Raw genomic sequence first — 21,747 nt, 5'->3', positions numbered from 1 at the left:
TATACAATTTTTGATATCTTCATTTCTGTTCAATTTCAGTCCAGTTTTTCATCAGTTTTTCTAGCTCAGTTCCACCTTTGTTTTAGTTCAGTTTCAGTGCATTCGTAGTTTAATTTCAGTTCGCAGTCAGATCAGTTTCCCTTTAATTTCAGTAACGTTTAAATTTCATCACAGTTCAGTTCAGTTATGATTCAGTTAAGTGAACATAATCTTTCATGGCAGATTTAGTACAGTTCCAGTTCAGTTATAGGACGATTGCAGCCAAGTCTCAGTTCAGTTTTAGTTCAGTATCAATTATATTTCAGTTCAATCACAAAACAGTTAAGTTCAGTTTTAGGTGAGTTTTAGCTCAACTTTATTAAGTTTTAGTTCCGTTAAAATTCATTTTTAGTTTATTTTCAGTTTAACTTAAGCTTGGTTTCGATTCAATCTCAATTTGTTTTAGTTCAGTTTTAGTACAGTTCAAGTTCCAGTAAAGTTTCAGTTTAGTTTCAGTTAAATTTTTACTTCAGTTTTATTTCAGTATCACTTAAGTTTTATCTCAGTTGCAAAACACTTTCAACTCAGTTTCCATTAGTTTCGGCTTCGGTTTAGTTTTTATTTAGTATAAGTTTAATTTTAGTTTGGCCTTAGTTTAGTAACAGCCCGGTTTCGAATAGGTTTCAACTAAGATTCAGTTAAGTTTAAGTTTTGTTCTAGTCGAGTTCCAGTTGAATTTCAGTAAAGTTTCAGTTAACTTTCAGTTTAGACTGAATTCAGTTTCAATTAAGTTTCAGTTCATGTTTTATTTTAGTTTTAGTTCAGTTGGTTCTACTCAAATCATAAGGTTTAGTTCAGTTTCTGTGAGGTATTACTGAAGTTACAGCTCAGTTAAAGAGCGGTATCAGTTCAGTTTCAGTTACAGTTAATTTTCAACTTAGTTACAGTTGAGTTTTAGTTTCATTCCATTGCAGGTTCAATTCATTTCAAGTTTGCTCTCGTTTAACCTCGGTTGAGTTTCGGTTCAGTTCCAGTCCAAATTTAGACGAGTTTCAGTTCGGTTTTTGTAAAATTTCAGTAATATTTCAGTCAAGTTTCAGTTATGTTTAATTTAGGTTTTAGTTTAGTTGCAGTTAAGTTTCAGTTCCGTTTTAGTTTTAATCCAAGTTCCAGTCGGTGTTACTCTAATTTTAGTCCCCTATGAGTTTAGTTTCAGTTCCTCATCAGTTTCAGCTCAGCTTTAGTTACAGTTTTGGTTCAGTTTCAGTTAGGTATCACTCAAGTTTCAGTTCAGCAGCAATACGGTTCAGTTCGGTTCAGTTAATTTACAGTTTATTAATCAACTTAATTCCAATTGAGTTTCAGTTCTGTTCAGTTACAGTTTATTTCAAGTTCACATTTTTTTCAGTTGAACTTCTATTCGGTTTAGGTTCAGTTTCAGTTTAATTTTAGTTGAGTTTTAGTACAGTTTTAGTTGAGTTTGAGTGAAGTTTCAGTTCAGTTTCCGTTCTGATTTGACATTAGTTTTAGTTCAGTTTTGATTCAATATCAGTTGAGTTCAAACTCAGTTACGAAACAGTTTCAGCTCTATTTGGTTTAGTTTCAGTTCAGCTTTAGTTTAAATTCGATTTCAGTGTAGTTTAAGTTCAGTTTCAGCTCAATTTCGAGATAGTTGTACTTCTGTTAGAGTATTAATTCAGTTTCAGTTCAGTTTCAATTTAGTTTTAGTTCGGTTTCAGTTTAGTATCGGTTCAGTTTGAACTCATTCTCAGTTCGGTTTCGATTCAGTTTCAGTTTCAGTTAGATTTCAATTCAGTTTCAGTTTATTTTCAGTTCCATTTCAGTTTGATTTCAGTTGAATTCCAGACAATGTCAGTAAAGTTTACCTTCTGTTGAAGTTTAAGTTTAGTTTAAATCCAGTTTCAGTTCAGTTTAAGTTTTGTTGTAGCTTGGTTTCAAGACAGTTTCAGTTCAGTTGCACTACGGTTTCGGTTAAGTTTTGGTGACGTTTAGTTTATTTTAAGAAAATTTTTGCTACATTTTCAGTTTAGTTTTAGCTCAGTTACAAAACAGTTTTATTTTGAATTTAGTCGAGCTTCAGGTTATTTTCAGTTTGGTTACAAATTAATTTGCAATTTAGTTTAAGCTTAACTTTGAATTAAGTTCCAGTTAAATTTCAATTCAGTTTCAGTTGGTTTTACCTTAATTTCAGTTTAAATACAGTTTGTTTTTAGCTCAGTTTTAGTTTAGTTTAGTTCCTTCCCAGTTTAGATTCAGTTTTTTACTTCAGTTTTAGTTCAGTTTTTGTTAAGTGTCGCTTAAGTTTCAGCTCAGTTACATATCAATTTCATTTCAGTTTTAGCTCAGTCTCTGTTGTGCTTTATTAATTCAATGCTAATTTAGTTGCAATTTAATTTCAGTTCGATTTCAGTTCGATTTCGGTTCAGTTCCAGTTCAGTTTTGCTTTAGTTTCAGTTCCGTTTTATTACAGTTTTAGTACAGTTTCAGTTTAATTCCAGTAGAGGTTCCATTTAAGTTTCAGTTTAGTTTTGTTACAGTATCAGTTAAGTTACAAAACAGTTTCTACATAGTTTTAGTTTAGTTTCAGATCAGTTTCAATTCATTATCAGTTCGGTTTTGATTAAGTTTCATTTTGATATCAGTTTATTTTCAGTTCAGTTCCAGTTCCATTCCAGTTTAGTTTTAGTCAAGGATGGGATCAGTTTCAAGTCAGTTTCAGTTTAGTTTTAGTTCAGTTTCAGACCAGTTCCAGTTAGGTTTCAGGACAGTTTCAGTTCAGGTGGACTGCGGTTCCGGTTTAGTTTTGATAAAATTTAGTTTATATTAGGTGAAGTTTCTACTACATTTTCAGTTTAGTTTCAGCTCAGTTACAAAAGTGTTTTATGTTAAATTTAGTCGAACTACAGGTTATTTTCAGTTCGGTTACAATTCCAATTTAGTCGAGTTTCAGTGAAGTTATAGTTAATTTGACAATTTTTAATTAAGTTCCAGTTCAATTTTAATTCGCAGTCGGTTTAACTTCAGTTTAAATACAGTTCATTTTCAGCTCAGTTTTAGTTTAGTTTCAGTTTCTTTTCAGTTTAATTACAGTACTGTGCTTCCTTTTCGTAGTTCATTTTCATATCAGTTTAAGTTGAGTTACAAATATTTTCCTCTCAGTTACAGTTGAGTTTCAATTTAATTTCAGTCTACATTCAGTTTACCTTCCGTTTGTTTTCAATTCATTTTATGTTTTTTTTGTTCACACAATATTTATTTGACACGGCAGTCTATTTCTAGTTTGTTTTTGATTGAGTTTCAGTTTAATTTCAGTTCATTTTCAGTATAGTTCCAGTTTAATGTTCAGTTTTAGCTCAGTTTTGGTTTAGTTTCAGATCAGTTTCAATTTATTTTCAGTTCGGTTTTGAATAAATTCCAGTTTGATTTCAGTTTATTTTCAGATCAGTTCCAGTTCAGTTTCAGTTAAGGTTGGGTTCAGTTTCAGTTTAGTTTTAGTTTAGTTTCAGGTCAGTTCCAGCTCGGTTTCAATAAAGTTTCAGATCAGTTTCACTCCGGTTTCGGTTTGGCATGGATAAAGTTTAGTTCATTCTAAATAGTTTTTACTTCATTTTCAATTTAGTTCCAGCTCAGTTACAAGTCAGTTTCAATCCAAATTTAATCAAGTTTAAGTTTAGTTACAGTTTCAATTCAGTCGAGTTTCAGTTAAGTTTAAATTGAGTTCCAGCTCAGTTTCAGTTCGGTTACAGTTAGGGTTCAGCTAAGTTACAATGAAGTTTCAGTTCAGTTTTAAATAGTTTTCAGTTCAATTTTAGTTTCAGTTCAGTTTTAGTTCAGTTCCAGCTCGGTTTCAAGACAGTTACAATTCAGTTTAATTCCGAATTCGGTTTAGTTTTAGTATTCAATTTTAGTTCTAATTTATTCGAGTTTCAGTAATGTTTCAATTCAGTTCCATTTCGGTTTCAGATAAGTTTTAGTTCAGTTTCAGTTAGATTTCATAAGAGTGAATTTTCATATTAGTTCCAGTTTAGTTTTTACTTCAGTTTTACTTTAGTTTCGATTCAGTTTCAGTTAACTTTAAATTCGTTTACAAATCAGTTTCAGCTCAATTTTGGTTGAGTTTCAGTTTAGTTCATAATTTTGTTTATTTTCAGTTCGTTTTCAATTCAGTTTTAGTTTAGTTACCGTTCAGTTTTAGTAAAGTTTTAGTTTAAATTCAGTTCAGTTTCATTTCGATTTCAGTTTTGTTCTAGCTTGGTTTCAAGACTATTTCCGTTTAGTTTTGTTCCAGCTCGGTTTCAAAACTGTTTCAATTTAGTTTCATCCTGTTAAAGTTTCTGTTCAGTTTTATTTTCAGCTTCAGTTCATTTTCAGTTTATTTTCAGATTGTTTTCGATTTAGTTTCAGTTCAGTTTAAATTTGATTTCAGTTCAATTCTAGCTCGGCTTCGAAACAGTTTGATTCAAGTTTCACTTCTGTTTCTGTTTGGTTTTAGATAAGTTTCAATTTCATTCCAGTTAAGTTTTGAGTTCATTTTCATTTTCATTTAAGTTTAGTTACAAGATCATTTCAGTTGAAATTAGATTTAGTTTCAGTAAAGTTTGAGTTAGGTTTCAGTTTAATTTCTGTTTAGTTTCAGGTCAGTTTTATTTTATTTTCAGCTTTGTTTCAGTTCAGTTTCAGCCCGGTTTTAGAAGTTTCATTTAAGTTTCACCCCTGTTTTGGCTCAGTGCTAGTTAGGTTTAAGTTTAGTTTCAGTTCAGTTTCGGTTTATTTTTAGTTTCAAAAAAGTTAACTGTAACTGTAAATAATAAGTAACACTTAAATATAAGTTACACCCCTTTTTCAGTTCAGTTTTAGTTGGGTTTCAGTTTAATTTCAGTTCAGTTTTTACTCTATTTTCAGTTTAGTTCCAGCTTAGTTACAAGATAATTTCAGTTTAAATTCGATCCAGTTTCAGTTGAATTGAAGCTCAATTTGAGTTCAGTTTCAGTCGGTTTCATTTTATTTTTGTTTAGACTCAGTTCAATTTCAATTCAGTTTTTTCACTTCATTTTCATTTTAGTTTCATTTTAGTAACAAGATAACTCCAGTTCAGTTTCATTTGATTTCATTTTAGTTGCAGCTCAGTTTTAATACAGTCTCACTCAAGGCCCACTCCTGTTTCGGTTCAGTTTTTGTTAGTTTCAGTTTGATTTCAGTTCAGTTTTTACTTCATTTTCAGTTCAGTTTTAGCTTAGTTACAAAATAGTTTTAGTTAAAATTTAGTCCAGTTTTCCGTTACGTTTTAGGTAAGTTTCATTTCAGGTTTCAGTTCAGTTGCAGTTCAATTTTAGTTCAGTTTTAGTCGGATTTACTTTAATTTCAGTTTAGATTCAGTCAAGTTTCAGATAGGTCTCGGTTTAGTTTTAGATTCTTCTCAGTTTTACTCCTGTTAAAATTTCAGTCTGGTTTAAGCAGTTACAGTTCAGTTTCAGTTCATTTTGATTTTTGTTCAGTTCCATCTTGGTTTCAAGACAGTTTCATTTATGTTTCACTCCTGTGTTGGTTCAGTTTATTTTGAGTTCAGTTTTTACCTTATTTTCATTTTAGTTTTAGCTTGGTTACAAGATAGTTCCAGTTGAAATTCAGTTTAACTTCAGTCAAGTATCAGTTAAATTTCACTTTAATTTAAGTTCAGTTTTAGTCGGTTTTATTTTAATTTATATTTAGTTTCAGCTCAGTTTCTGTTTAGTTTCAGTAGCTTTTCGATTTCTTCTAAGTTTTAGCTCAACTTTAATCCAACTTCAGTTTCGTTCAGCTCAGTTTCAGTTCCAGTTATGGTTGATTTTCAGTTGGTAGTAAGCTTATGGTTAATTGTAAACGAACCGTCAAACATGAATCATTCGAGAAAGCAATCAATAAAATCGTTAGAAAGTATTTTCTTTTCTATGAGGCAGCATGAAAAAAAAAATCCCGCTGTACAGTAAATAATTAACATCAGCAAAGGTACCGTAAACTGGGGTGACTTTGATCACCGGGGTGACTTTGATCACTGTACCTCTTTTTTGGAAATGTGCTAAAAAAGCGCTCGTAGTGCTTAGGATTTGTCGTAACCTTCACTGATTGTGTGGATATGTGTCTGCACTGCTACTATTCATGAATTTCGTGCTATTTGAACAGTGTTTTTCATGCTAAAATATTAATTGAAAATAAAGTGTATTTTTGGCGATTTTTGTTGCATACAAACAATCAGTTCAAGCAGATTCAAAACAACAAGTTGCAATACGTAAAGTTGTTTTATTATGTTTCCAGATTAGTTCTTAAGACGAACAAATATTATAACAATGCATTTCATTGTTATTTTTGCAAGTTTTTCCTCGAAGGCAATGTTGAGTCCCAATAATCTCCACAGCATATTACCTATTTCTTCTTAACAAAAACCCAAGACGTGAAGTAACATGCAAATTTGGACAATTGCATAAGTCATATTTCACGTGGACTGGTTTTTGATGATTTTAGACCACCTTCCCTCTCAGTGGATAATCATTCATAAATATTCTAAAAATTTTGTATGAATCTTGGACAATTGTCAACATAAACTGTTCACGTAGAATGTGAATGGCCCCCAAATTGCTTTCCATACTTATGAACTCGTTTAAGTCGTTTAAGGCTGTTTAATTTAGTGAAGGTAGCAAAGCGTTACTCCAAATTCATCAAATTAATGTAGTGATCAAAGTCACCCCGGAATGATGATTGGTCTAAAATTTTTAGAGCTTATTTAAAAACAGCAAAATCGTTACTAAACTTTTGAAGTAGTGACTGAATCTTCTCAATGCATGCCAGTACTTATTTTAAAAATATCAAACAATATTGTTTTCAGTATATTCCGAAAATATTTGAGATACAATCAAAAAAGTGATCAAAGTCACCCCAGTTTACGGTACTGTATTTATGTATGCATCGGTTAGAGAGTGTCGGTGGTGACCAACAAAAGGAAGCTTCGAGGAATATTGTTAAGAACTGTAAGTGAAGTGATTCAAAGTTGTCACTGAGTTGTAAGAATTAAAATGATAATGAAACCCAAGTGAATTTTCAAATTCACTAACATCGCTTCACGATTTGATGTATGCGTTATACTATTTTCTACTCTAATTTATGGTAAGAGCAAAAGATTAACACAACTATCAGATATGCGTCGGGTAAGTTTTCGTTGTACCCCTTTTTGGCCCCTCAATTGCAATGACAGTCCTGCTACCGATCGCAGTGTTCTTAACAAACGCAATATTTCGGGGGCACAAGCACCGGCTACTCCACACTTCGTATTAAATCTAGCACAAACTTTAGGTCTATACAGTGAAGCACTGGGTAAAACTTTGTTTGGAACAGATCTAAAGAGGGTGGCCTAATCGGGCTAGAGCTGGAAGGCTCAAGTACACTCGAAAGTAAAATTTTCGCAACCGCGCAAACCTCTACTACAGTCAACGACATCGAAGTTCGTCGTCTGAAGTCGTCACCACATTTTCGTGCTGTTTTCGCTGTTCACCTGGCCACGACACTGGTTCGAGTTTGTTAGCCTGAAGAGTGTAGGAATTCCCCCATCTCGTTCACTGCAGCAAAAGGCAAACATCCCGCAAACCTGTATAGACATTCCTTAAAGTTATTCTACTGCCGGTTGGCCATGGCCACCGTCCCCTAGCCTACGGTACGCTATATTCGTGTGTTCTCTATCCAGTTCGACACCCATACGTCAGTTCCCTGTGCGAGATTCAGATTCCTGTCCAGATGCGCTCCGTGCTGTGGTCGGCTGTCGTAAATTGAGTTTCAAGTAGTGTTGAGTTGAGTCGAAAAGAGATAGACAGAGAAAGAGCTTCCTCCTGCTGAGTAGCCATATTCTTCGAAGCTTGGCGGCGGCGGTAGCCGCTTGAGGTCAGAAAGCTTTGCTTTGCTATTTTGATGGAATATTTAACACGTTTTAACACCTTACCATCTTCGGTCGGTCAGGAGTCTCCGCGACAAATGCATGAATGGGAAATGGGGAATTGCTTTGATGGTGCGGTTCTCATACACACGTATACACCCGATGTTCTCGCCCCCTAGTACGGACGGGTGGAGATAGATACAAACTGATAATCTTCGCTATCAGCAGGTTCCGGGTTTCATGGACTGCCACTGAGCACTTACCTGTAAGAAGAAGCAAAACGAAAACATGATAAGAATGATTAAATCTGGAATTTTTGCATCGTACCGGAACAGAAGGGTGGGAAAATGGTCTTTTCCGGTGGTAGGGGTGAAGTTGGATGTTTGGAATAACGGTGGGGATGTGCATACAAATTGCTGCAAGTGTTATAAGCTTAGACTACTGAATTTGAGTTGAGTGAAACTTGATTGATACAATTTATTACGTATAGATGTGTTTGCACATCAGATGGATCAATTGACTCGAATCAAATAATATAATCGTTCATCAAAAGTAAAGGGGCACTTTTTATAATTATTTGTGAAACTGACAGTTAATTCAAAATTGTAGATGGTTTAGCTGCGACAGTGAGTCGTCATTTGGTTTGGAATTACTGTTTTTCGAAACTTTCTTTAACAAAAGTCATAAAAGGTAGAACCAGAGTTCGGCCCCAAAATAGAGCATAACCGTTTTTCGATCGTACCTTGTTATTTGAAGCCAAGGCACGCAAATGTTTTCTGCATGACGAAGCTCGGTCTCATACTGTCAAACTTGTTAAAACTTATATAGAAATGCTCAAACTGGAATTCCTACTTCCCCTGCCATATTCTTCAGATGTTGCGCCTTTCGATAGTTACTTGACCTGTTCGATAGCACATGGTCTGGCTGATTGACAATTCTGCTCAAAAATAAAAAATGGACTAGTTCGTTAACAGGCTCAAAAGACGAACACGTTTATTCGAGCCTTGCCAGAAAGATGAAACAAAGTTGTACCTGGTGATGGGCAATACTTTGAATGATATTGTTTTGATAACTATTTTTTGAAGATAAAGTTGCATGTTTAAAATAAAAAAACAGCGAGAACTTAGTTGCACACCTGATATGTATTATAAGATTTTTAACTCCAAAGCAAATCAAAAGAGGATTCAGTGATTTAGATTTCGCACGATATAATCTTTGTAAATCAATATTTAGTAATCCAATCAATAAACAAAATAGGGGGACACCGGAACATCTTTTATTATTTATTTTCGATCTACTCAGTCCGTTGTTCATGAACTATTTTCTTCAGAAGTGGTGCCACCACAATCAAAGTATTACTTTCAAATAAAAAAAAATTTTCTTCTTCAGTTTTTAACCTTGAAGTTCACTGTTCACTGAGCAGCCGATTACGCTGAGCAGTCTCGTTTCGCATCACGCTTCGGCACACTGAGCAGCATGAATCGAAGTGGAGGCGCATAAAACCCCAGCGAAGTAATGAGCGTGATATTGCGAGTGTCAACGTATGCATTAATTCAATTACCGAAGCGTGCAAGCATATAAATTCTGATATTAAAGCAGCGTTCATAGTTCACATGCTAATGATCCCGGCATGTGCAAGAGTTGGGTTGACTTCCCGCCACCACCCCGGCTGCCCGTGCAACGACAATTACGTTACGGTTGCTCCCTTTTTGTTGCGCTCTTAACTTTTTTGTTTGCCGTACTTCCGCCCAGACCCAGGCGGAATATTATAATAAAATACATCTTCCGTGCTGGATGGAGTCTTCGGGGGCCTGTAAGAGTAATGCTCCTGGCAGTCATAGATGATGCTAGGGATAATAGGTTTGATTTGCTATCTGGTGCTGTGATTCATCGAACAAAAACACAGGACGGTTCGGGAGAAGGATCAGGTGCCAGCAGGAATATAACACCACGACGGTGCAAAGGAAGAACTTCCCGGCCGGGGTGCCTTGCTGCCATCAAGTGTAAATATACTAAACAGTGCACACTACACACATTCACTCACGTTATGCTATTTACAGATTTATGCTTTAGGGATCGTCAGAACCAGTGGCACCAAGCCATTCATCATCACCTCCTTTCCCGCCGGTGTGATACGGTGCCTACAGCCAGAAAGCCGTGTATCATCCGGGTTTCAAATCTGTGGCTGTGTACACGTAATAGAACGGTTCACTAATATCCCGACATATTCAAAACAAATTCAAAATAATTACATGTTATACACAACTAGTAGCTAGTCTGAGGGCACTTCAAGCGCAACTTCGCACGTTACCAGGAACCACGTTAATGCGCACATGTGGGTATGTGTGTGTGTTTCTGTAGAAAAAGTTCGTATGAACAGCAGCGGTATCCCAAAATCGGCAGCCAGCGGGCAGGGTGACGTGTCAGGACAAAAGGTTGTAAATTTGCCACATTTAAACCGTGAGTGACGTTCGTAGCACTTTATTACCCGTGATGAAACTGTGGAAAATTTATGAAGGCTAAATTGGGTAAAACAATTATTGCTCTGCTTTGTAGATGTTGTTCTATTTTTCTCCCGCTCGGTTCTCTTAATTCGCTGATGAAGTAGAGCAAATTATCCGTAGAGAACAAAAAAAATAATTCAAACCGAAATTGCGACTGACATCAGCAGATTTATGCTAAATAATTAAAACATATCTGAAACATTAAATGTAGTGCAAGCTAACATCATAATTCGACTGACACTTCGAAACGGTTGGTTCTTGGTACTCTCCGTACAATGCAGTACCTATTCCCGTTTTATTTGCCTAGTTTACGTATGCTCTTCCTCCTAGCTGACAGCTCGCGGAACCTAGGCAGAACAAAACGGATTCACATGAAACATGTCATTTGACAGACGACGTACACTCGAGCGGTGGCGGCACTCACAGGCTGGAGCCGATCGACGACGGGTCACATTTGCATAAAATTTTGATACATGTACATTGGACGTACCGACGGTGCTGCCGCCGGATGGCTGCTGGCTTGGGGCCGCCGTAAAGTGCATAAGTTACGGTTAGACGGGTGAAACATTTCTCCGTTTGGCGTGGGTCCATGTGAGGAGTGAGGCGAGAGCTTTCCCTTCCAGGGTGGTATTGGTTGTTACGGTTAGTAATTGACCACAGCACTTCATCGACTTTGTTTGACTTTGAAGGATGATTGGGCGAGAGACATAAACATGGCAAGAGAGTAAACTGTAAATTGCTTAGCTAATTGCTGGTTATTAGCATTCTCTTGTGCGGTAATAGCACTCCAAGTCATGCTCCTCACGGAGACGGGCCGTTTTGACGAGGTGCGGAAATGCTGCGTAGTAATTATCACGAAATTCCACACGTTAGACGACTAAGTTCGATCGTTTATGGAAGTTGGTTTTCCTGATCTTAATCTTTCTCTCATCACTCGCGTAACAAAGTAACTAATATTTAAATTCCTTCTTTTTCAGCAGAATTGATAGTCAAAAGCGGATTTTGAAATAGAGTTTACAAAAATTTTGAATTTTTTAAAAATAGTTGAAATTTATTTCTTTATTGGCGTCACTTGCTGTGCGTCGAACTGGCTGCGTTCATTTATTTACATTAGTTTGTCATTTACATGCAATCACAGTGATTTTTATTTTCAATATGTGAGGACTTTTAGCGGAATACCTTAAAACTGTTGTACCCTAATGGTGTACTGTACGAAGACTGTCACTGAGGCAATTGGCAAACGAGGAAGTAATAAGCACCAAATGTTTGCTCAATTTTACATAAGAAATACTATATTACAGGTTGCCAGTCTAGCGGTGATTATTTAGTGGAATAACCGTTATCCACATTTTCACTGAATAAACGCCGCTGGACTAACAACCTGAAATATAGCATTCCTTATGTAAAATTGGTCAATAAATTGATTGGTGATGGTTTCATTTTGTGTAGGGCACGGAAAATGGTCTATTTTGCCCCTTTTCACCCTATTTTTACGTATTTTTGGAAATATAGACCTTTTCCCATGCTCTGCACAGGATGAAACTATGACCAATCGATTTATTGACCAATTTTACATAAGAAATGCTATTTTTCAGGATGCTAGCCCAGCGCCTTCTAATTAGTGGGAATTTGGGTTCATTTTTTCTCAGTGTGCAACGGTTCGCAACCATCAGCCATCAGGTAGCCAAATACGTTGGCTATCTAGCCTTCGTTAACCACCATCTTCGCGATCGAATATATTTCGCTATCCTCCGAAGCCCTACTTGCAGCATAAATTATTCGATCATACCAATCCATCCTGAAAAAAATGTCACGGACGTTTGGCTCAAACCATCAAATCGTAAAGTTGGTCAATATTTGCTGGTTCTATTGGAACCGAATAGTTTTGATGAAGATGTAATATCAAGTTTTTAATTATATGGTTCTCCTCAAAAGGACGGTTGGTTTTAATTTTGACAAAACTGGGATTCAATCGAATTATGACTTCTTTCCCGTTTTTTTCGGTGGCGGAACAGTTTGGCCGTTCAGCAGAACACCTCCCTGGACAATAGTGATGCCGTATAAAAGCTGCTTCGGTCATTGTCATTGCGGTTTGCCAACTCGTTTATAATTTCGTTTTATAATCTCTAGCCAATTTCAACAATTCTGTAGCAGGGAACTCCATGGCGGCCGCCAGAAACTCCAGCACCAACGCGCATAATTTCCAATATGCGGCAGACGATGCGTTCGACCTACCGGAAATTGAAGTCCACCAGAAGATGAACGGGACATTGTTTTTTCTTTGATTTTGCCGTGACCAGACATTGAAACGTGCATATTCGATTGAACGAAATAGCGATGTGACGAAGAACGAAACTACTCCCGCATGATGAAAACCCGTGTGATTGTCTTAAATACAAAAGTGATAGAATGAAGCAATGTGAAAAAGGGACGGACTGCACTGCACATTATTTGAGCCGTTGAGTGCAAAAGTGGCACATGCGCCATTTTTTCATTTTTTAGGTTTTTTGTATAAATTGATGCAGAACACAATAATAAACCATAATATCAAAGAAAAGCCGAGATCTAATAACTTATACCAGAATTATAGTCAATTTTTGAAGTAGAATACTTCTCTCAGGAAGTTCGGCTACATAGGGATGTGAAATGAAAATCTAAAACCGAAAAAAGTGAAAAATATGTCCAATTTCAAATGCTAATAAATCGGTTAGTATTCAATGGATTTCCTTCGTTCTTGCAGCAATAGATTGGAAAATCTTCTAAGATTCTTCCCAAAATAAGATGATTGTAATTTTATTATTCACACTATTGTACTATTGAAAATAGTCAAGCCTTGTCAAAACGAAAAATTCGACCCCTGATTGGTCGTTATATGCTTGCTTCCCAAGCACGGTCGACAGAATCATATACCTTGCAATTGAAAACATGCTATTTGGCCTATATAAGAGCCTGTTTCAGCCGGAGCCGCTCATAATAGTTCTGAACAGCGACGACAGCAGTCCTCCCTTAGCAGCAGCGGGAGCGAGCAGTGGGTACCATCGATAGCGAAAACGGCCACAACTGTGGCATGGCTGTGGATAGGCGTAGCAGTTCCAGCGGATCTCACCATCGATATCAGCAGGGCCAGCAGATGCAGGTACAGTGGATACCAATGGCGGCCACAACTGTGGCATGGCTACGGATAGTGTTGCAGTTGCTCAGCAGTTGGGCCAGCGTATAGCGGCCACAACTGTGCCATGGCTATGCATAGCGTAGCATCAGACAGCGACAACAGCAGTCGTCCTTCCTCAGCAGCAGCACTAGCCCGGTGGTTGGTCACCACGTCTCAGGAGCAGCGCGGTTTTTCTCAGCGTGTGTCGCCAGACAGCCATTATTCCCCCCGTGTTGGGGCAGCATGAAGATTGCCATCAGGAAATCCAATTTTGGAAATCAAAATGCCTTTTTGAAGGCAAATAATTAAGTCATTGAAAGTTAATAATTTTTGTCAACGCAAGCAAGCATTCTGTGTTGCATCCTAGCAATTTAAATTTGTCGCACCCGTCTAATTTACTGAATGTGAAATAGCTTCCACAGTGCATGTTGTCCGTGTATCTTAATTCCCCCAATGTTAGGGCAGCTCAAAGGTTGTAATTAGCAACCGATTTTGAACAGCAAAATGCTTTTTTGAAGGCAAATAAAAAATAATTGAAGGTTAATAATTTTCTGGCATCAACACAAGCAGACATTCTGTGCGGGATGCAATCAAATTCTGTTGTAGTTGTCTAATTTTTACTTTATTTAGTAAACTCCCCACTGTAGGGGCAGCGCAAACGCTGCGATCAGCATAACCGACATTGAATAATTACCTGCCCTGTTAGTACGCATTCACAAAAGCAGTTAGTTCGACTATGCAGAGCTAATATGAAGTCGATTCAATCAATCAGCATAAACAGAATTTCGTCGTCTCCCAGCTGCCAAGTTGCAACATGATGCAACACGCAACAGCGAGCAAACGAAATCGCTTGATGTTACAAACCGCAATAAGATACGGGTTAAAACCGTTGCGTGTGTGAGAGCACCACCGGTGTTTATTCGCTGGATACACTATCTACTGTCTACTGAACGCAATAATCTGCTTACATGCGACACGGGGACGGGAACATTTTCTTCAACCAAGCTGCACAACACGACACAAAACATGTTATTTTGTTGCTTCAATGAGAGTGCTATCGGTCCGGTTCGACAGAATGTTCACAAGAAATCATTTTTGTGCATCCGTGCTACGAAACTGAGGAAAAACTTTAGAAACTGAAAAAAGAGGTGGAGCTTATCAAATGATCGCTCTCAGCCATGAGCTATATCATTCCACCACGTACGTAAAATAATTCATTCCTATTTTCATCCCTATATAAGAGCCTGTTTTAGTCGAAGCCGCTCATAATAGTTCTGAACAGCAACAACAGCAGTCTTCCCTTAGCAGCAGCGGGAGCAGAGCAATGGGTACCATCGATAGCGGATAGCGGCCACAACTGTGGCATGGCTGTGGATAAGCGTAGCAGTTTCTGCGGATCTCAGCATCGCATCGATAGCAGCTGGGCCAGCAAAAGGAGGTACAGCGGAAACCAATGGCAGCGTTTAGCGGCCACAACTGTGGCGTGGCTACGGATAGCGTTGCAGTTGCTCAGCAGTTGGGCCAGCGTATAGCGGCCGCAACTGTGCCATGGCTATGCATAGCGTAGCTGTTACAGCGGGTATATCAGCATCGATAGTAGCAGGGTCAGCTGATGCAACGACACTCCCTTCACTAAAGTGCTGTTTCAATGTGATAGCGGGAAGCATCAGCAGCAGGCTTGCATGAAGTGAATACATCAGCCAGCAACTTTCTCTAAGGCCTCTGCCATAGTAGACGCGAGAAGCGGTGCGAACCGATTCGCTCGGCCGTAGGTTAATGTACAGTTCTACTGATAGCTGTACATTAACCTACAGCCGAGCGAATCGGTTCGTGTCGCTTTTCGCGTCTATTATGGCAGAGGCCTAATGGGAAAGTTGTATCATTTTGTTCAGAAGAATATTATTGTCGGTAATATTACAGAGATGCGATTGCGTAAATCCGATTTTGAATTGAACAATTGTTCTTTTGAGAACAAATAACACACTTATTTGAAGAGTTAACAGCTTTTGGTACCAATAGCAGTATAGTGACAGCCTCAGCGGTAGATGCAGATGCAGCCGGTACTTCCCTGAGGCCGATGTAAAGGTAAATGGGAGCAGCACGGCGAAACAGTTCGGGTTATGCTTAGACACGCGTCATTTTTCGTTGTTGATATTCCCCACATGAAACGACGCGCTTTCGTATGATAGCGGTGGTATTAGCGGTAGATGCATTTGCCAACAAGCCGTGTCTAGTTTTCAATGTGAAAACACCTTTCTTATTGTGTTGACCGTGCGCCTTAGTCCTCATTATCAAGGTAACACAGAGACGTAAGATAAGCACTACATCCTATGATAAATTGAACAATTGTCCTTATAAGGACAACAAATGAATTAATGAAGATTTAATTTTTAATTAGAATACTTCTCTCAGGAAGTTCGGCTACATAGGGATGTGAAATGAAAATCTAAAACTGAAAAAAGTGAGAAAAATTTCAAATGCTAATAAATCGGTTAGTTTCCGATGGATTTCCTTCGTTTTTGCAGCAATCGATTAGAAAATCTTCTAAGATTCCTACCAAATGCATGAAATTGCAATTTTATCATTCGAACTATTGTACTATTGAAAACTCTTAAGCCTTGTCAAAACACAAAATTCGACCTCTGATTGGTCGTTATACCGCGCTTTCCCAAGCACGGTCGGCAGAGTTATGGACCTAGTAAATTGGAAATGCATCATTTGGCCTATATAAGAGCTTCATCAGATAATGAACAAACATTTCATCGGATATTAAATTGAACAACTGAAATTTGAAGAACACAAATGATTATTTGAAGAGTTAATATTTTCTTGTTTTGCGCTATAATTCAAAGTTAATTATCTTCCTCTACATGCATACTCTGATTATTATTACGTGTTTGCGTCGCTTAGTGTTTGGCTACGGTCATGCAGAACGCAAATAACGGCGCGATGCGATTCGGCAAGACGAAATCTGATGAAATGTATAGCTCTACTTCGCCTTAAAAAGAGCTGTACATTTCACCACGGTAAGGCGAATCGCATCGCGCCGGCATTCGCGTTCTGCATAACCGTAGCCTTTGTTCCGTTCCCGTTTAATGATGTCGTATTAAATGTGCATATTTCAATTCGGCAGCACTTCAACGTCTCATTTGCACAAAATTTAAAAAGATTCAATGAACTTCATTCAAAATATCAGACAAAAAGAAATTACTATACTGCCAATTAACGGTCAACGTTTATTTACTACACGCTCCCTAAAATGAATTCAAAAATGATTAGAAAACAATTCATTTTCATAAAAAGTGGAACAACACGAAAATTGAGTAACTCTGTTGTTATTCAAAATTGTGTAACCATAGTATGGGCAAATACTGTGTATTTATTATTCAGAATGATGTATACAATTTAACTCATTTTTTGTGTTTAATAAAACTCATTTAGTTCTTAAAAAATATCAGTTTATGTGTACAAAATTATCCATTTATTGAATTTAAAACTACTCAATTTTAAAATTAAAACCTACACAGATTTAGATTTTGAAACTATCAAATTTTTGAATAGAAAAATATTCATTTTTGAATTTAAAACTAACCATTTTCAGAATTTAAAAGTACTCACTTTAAGAATTGAAAACCACTCAGTTTGAAATGCGATGTTAGCGTAGAGAGGGAGGTTTGTGCCGGTAACAGTCAGAACAAAACAAACAAAATCTGAACGGTGTCTAATTATATTTATTTTTTAAGTATATTTTGCTCTTTTTTTGTGATGCATAATCACTTGATATTTTACACTCCCACAATTTTCCTGATGACACGAACAACCTGAAAACTTTTGGTTCTTTAGAATGAATAATGAAAAAAGTTTATATGTGTACCTTAAAGCTTTTTAAAATGTCCGTGACCACCTTCCCAGCGATTTTCTCATTTTTTGGAATCACTCAAACAGCCACAAGAACAGATAACACGGCCGCAAAGGCTAAATAATGGCGCACAAATGTTGAATCACTCGTGCCAAATAATGGTGTCGTTTTTTCATGCTTGCTACTCAAAATTGAGTTATAGTGGTAAATTCAAAAATGAGTTATTCTAGATTAATCTAAAATCAATGTAAAGATTACACAGAATCACCAAATGCGGTATTAATTTTTTGACGTTTCCATGCAACTTATGAAATTGAATTAAAACTAATTCATTCGCCGTGTTACTTTTCACGAGCGTGTAGAAAAAATGACTGACACGCAAGCAGCCGGGTTATCTTTCTTGTAAAAGTATTCTACTTCAACCTTGCGGTCGTGGCTTTGCATACAACCTTCTTGTGATTTTTTTTCAGTTTTTCTCTTCTACGGTATTTTTGGATCCGGATTTGTTATTCCGGAATGTAGTTATTATCGGCCAAATAAAAATCCCGAAGATACCAGGGTGTTTTTCTTTGAATTGGCTCCAGTAGATCCAGATTATGTGAAATTTCTTCTGTTACCAAACACCTAGCACCCCGAAGTGACAGAATTTCTTAACAAAAAGATCATCATCTTATAGTACTCAATCACTTGAACAACTCTGCTTAAGACATGAATGTTCCATGTCCTAAGATAAGCGAGCTATAATGCATCTTTCATGCTCAGACTGGACATGTACCACTTTTGCTCTCAACGTTTTCTGGATGTCATTATTTTTCCCATAGAACAAAAGTGGTATATGTTTTTCCATTGAAGTTTGTGTAAGTTTCTCAACCAGAACTCGTTATGTTTTCATGTACCGTCTTTTGAAACCTTTCCAGCAATAATTCAGTACAGTTATGATGGAAAAAATTGTTGAAATTAATTTACTATTCGAGTGCTTATGTTCATCGCGTTTCCTGAAAAATTTACTCAATGGCACATGAACCACTTTTGCTCTCAACGGCTCATTAGTAGGTAGGTATACAAACGAATGTTGTGAGCGAAGTACATTAGATTTTGTCCTCTGTATAATCGTCAACGAGCTTGTTGTTAAGATGGCACCGAAGACAAGCGGTAAACTTCCGTACGTTTGCTGTTACTAGGAGAGTTAGCCAGGCACGCTGGGTCCGAAACTAAAGCTGTTACAAAATACACTGGCTCAAAGTCAATTGTTTTATTCCTACTTCTTGTAAGGGCCACAAACTTGCAGTTATGAAATGAGGGATCGTAGTTCAAGTTTGTCCCGTGTCATATGCAAATGGTAATTCGAAATGACCAGTAAAAATCAGACTTACCGGGCAATACCAATGGCACTTCTTAGCGCCCCAAAATTTATTTGAAGTTGTCAAATAGTGTGGATCGAACTGGATTTTGCTTTCAAAAAGGAAGCTGTTTCATAAATATCTCTTTTTATCACTATCAGCAACGTTTTAGCTAGTGGCAGAATAACCATAACTACTTCAATTGAGTAGATTTGAGGCGCTAAAAAGGACCGATGAGATGTCACCATAGTGACACCGGTAAGTGTGTTTAAATTATCGGCATTGTGGATTGCCATTTGCCGATGACACGGTATGATTCTGGTTCTTGAAAACAATACATATTATGTTACTACTAGCGAATACTTGCCACCAGCGCACACACAACTAACTATTGGCAGTGTACAAACGGAAGAAAGCGAACGAGCCAGATCCAGACAGGATCACTAATATGTGCGGATATGTTCAGCAGTGCTTCAGACATGGCAGTATGACGGTGCTTTGCGCACAGACGAAAGATCCAAAATCTAGCGCTGTGGGAGGTAATTTCTTCGGTCCGCCGATTTCCTCTGCTATTCCGTCCGCTATGCAGGGTGGCGAAAAAGTTTTAGAAATCAAATTCCTTGGTTTTTCCCGATGTTCCCTGAAATATAACATAAATTTCCCTGACATTTTTCAGCACTAGGCACAAAGAAGTGCAACGTAGCTGAACGCAACTCTGAAATACCAGTGAAAAAAGTAGTAGATATGATATGAAACCGAAAAGTAGAGGCCCCGCATCAGCCTTTTATGCTAGAAAAAATCAGTTCTGCGCTATAGAGGCAGGTAAAAAATGCGTTTCGGTTATTCCCTGACATTCCCTGATTTTCCAGGTTTTTCCAGGTTTTCAGCCTGGCTATGGAAGGCTGCAATCGAAAGAGGGGGTTTTTTGCCGATTTTGAAATTGACACAAATTATCCTAGAAAAGTCTTGCTGCTGTTAATTTTTTTTCGAAAATATTTAGCGGAAATAACTAAAAACCTTCAGCAAACAAAGCTTTTTAACGTGGATTTCAGAATTTACGCGGTGTTTTTGAAACGGATTTCGAAATTCAAGCGTATCCCCGCGTAAAAAGGGACTTTAGTGTATTTGAAATCGCCGCCTGTTGCGCTGTTACTTGTGGTAGGTCAGCTTGCTGCTGGTCGATCGATTTTCCAGTAAATCATCCGCTTGCAATGGTGATCGGATAGACAATGAAAACTAAATTTGTGCGTGTTAGCTTTCACACGTGCCTACCGAGAGTTATACTTCCGGTGCACTCGAGCTAATCAAACAACAAATCGTTTTAGAGAATCGAAACGTTTCTATGCTATAGTGTCAGCTGCGTTGGGGAAGAAAGGTAGTGATTGTTTGTTTTATTTACTTTAGACTGAGAGTGAAAGTTTCGCCTGATAGGGTAACGGGGGTATTTTGGCCCACATGCATATTTTGGCCCACCCGGTAACATTTCACACGTTTTATCAGATAAATTCAATGAATATTAGAAAAATATGCATGCAAAATTGAATAACACACCTAGGAATCATACTACACTATAATTTTCGGCGAAAAACTGGCTCTAGGTAGTGTTATTTTGAAATTAGTTCATACATATTCAAAGTCATGGCTGAGTCAACCCAAAGTCAAGAGGAAGTGGTATTATACAAGTCAACGTCCGGAAGCTGTTGTAGCAAATATGTGTGCTTTTGAAACAATTCGTTGTTGTAGTAACATCAATAAAATGTCATAGAAACAGTTTGTATACTCTAACATGTTGAAAAATTTTAAAAAGCCATGCCAAGTTTTGACGTCTCCCTCGATTACCGTTCGGCCGTTGCACGTGAACAAAGGAGCAGCTTGTGACAATTTACAGGTATAATTACTTCTTAATTTATCACATTTAACGATTTGAAATTAGATGAGAATGCCTGTCAAACCGCTATAACCCAAATCATTTCATTATTAGATACCTAGAATTTATAGAAATTCACGGCAGAAGGATATTCTCCTCAAATCCACTATTTTTGCTCTAAAAATACCGATGATGATCTTAAATATAATTAGTCCGAACTATTTCCATACACGTCTGTGGATATAAAGGTGGGCCAAAGTAAAAATTTGGTGGACCAAAATATGTTTTTAGTACCTCGTAGAAATTTTGATATTTCTAGGATATTTTTCAATATATTGCATTGTTTAACGGTGTATATTAAAATAGACACTTAGCTTTTAACAATGGTATAATAGAGTAGGTATTTATATTGAAAAATTGTGTTTGTTTCTAATGAATTGTGCGAACACTTCCCAAAGCTGGCCAAAATACCTCCGTTACCCTATTTGGTCTAGTTTTTGTCTTGATTGTTTGAAATATGCGTTGATCAAGGCTACATTTTTCAATAATTCAATAGCAAGCGTCGCAACCTCATGGGTTTCCTCATTTTGGTGAACGCGTAGCTAATTTTAAAATCGATTGCTGCAAAAATGAAGAAAATCCGTTGGAAACTGCCTGAGTTTTAAGCTTGCGAAAGTCGATAATTTTCGTGGCGCGCTTGATGTTTTCGATTTTTGAATTTACACCTCTATGTTGCTGCAAAACGTAGTTCTACATCAAAAAGCCTCCATACAAAAATTTTGGTTTGTTCGTGCAGCAGCCTCTTCTCCATTTCCAGGTAAAGTCACAACATTCCATTCCCACAGACAGACAATGTTCCAGACACACCTTCGCCAGAATAAAGTGATGATACTAGACACCTTGTTTCCCATGGGAAACAACAGCAGTCGCAAGGAAGAAAATAAGTATGCAAAAAAAATAGTAGCGATATGGCTAGAACAGAGCAAAGAAAAAAATGGAAAAGAGAATTATTTCTCTATGGTTTTTCAATAGGACAGTATTAGGTTGGAATCGTTAAAATAAAATCTAATTTAAAACAAATTTGAGTCCGGGCGGTTGTTTTTTCCGCACGTATGTATTTACAGGTTTC

General features: G+C 37.2%; 1 protein-coding gene across 1 annotated transcript in view; it reads right to left on the bottom strand.

Moving 5' to 3' along the window:
- Positions 1-21,747, bottom strand: part of LOC129732755 (platelet binding protein GspB-like) — a 430,282-nt gene that overhangs the window by 281,742 nt on the left and 126,793 nt on the right. The gene's annotated exons all lie outside the window — the stretch shown is intronic.

This window comes from Wyeomyia smithii, chromosome 3 (assembly GCF_029784165.1).
Source record: "Wyeomyia smithii strain HCP4-BCI-WySm-NY-G18 chromosome 3, ASM2978416v1, whole genome shotgun sequence".
NCBI lineage: Eukaryota > Metazoa > Arthropoda > Insecta > Diptera > Culicidae > Wyeomyia > Wyeomyia smithii.
This window is presented reverse-complemented; position numbering and strand designations above follow the sequence as displayed.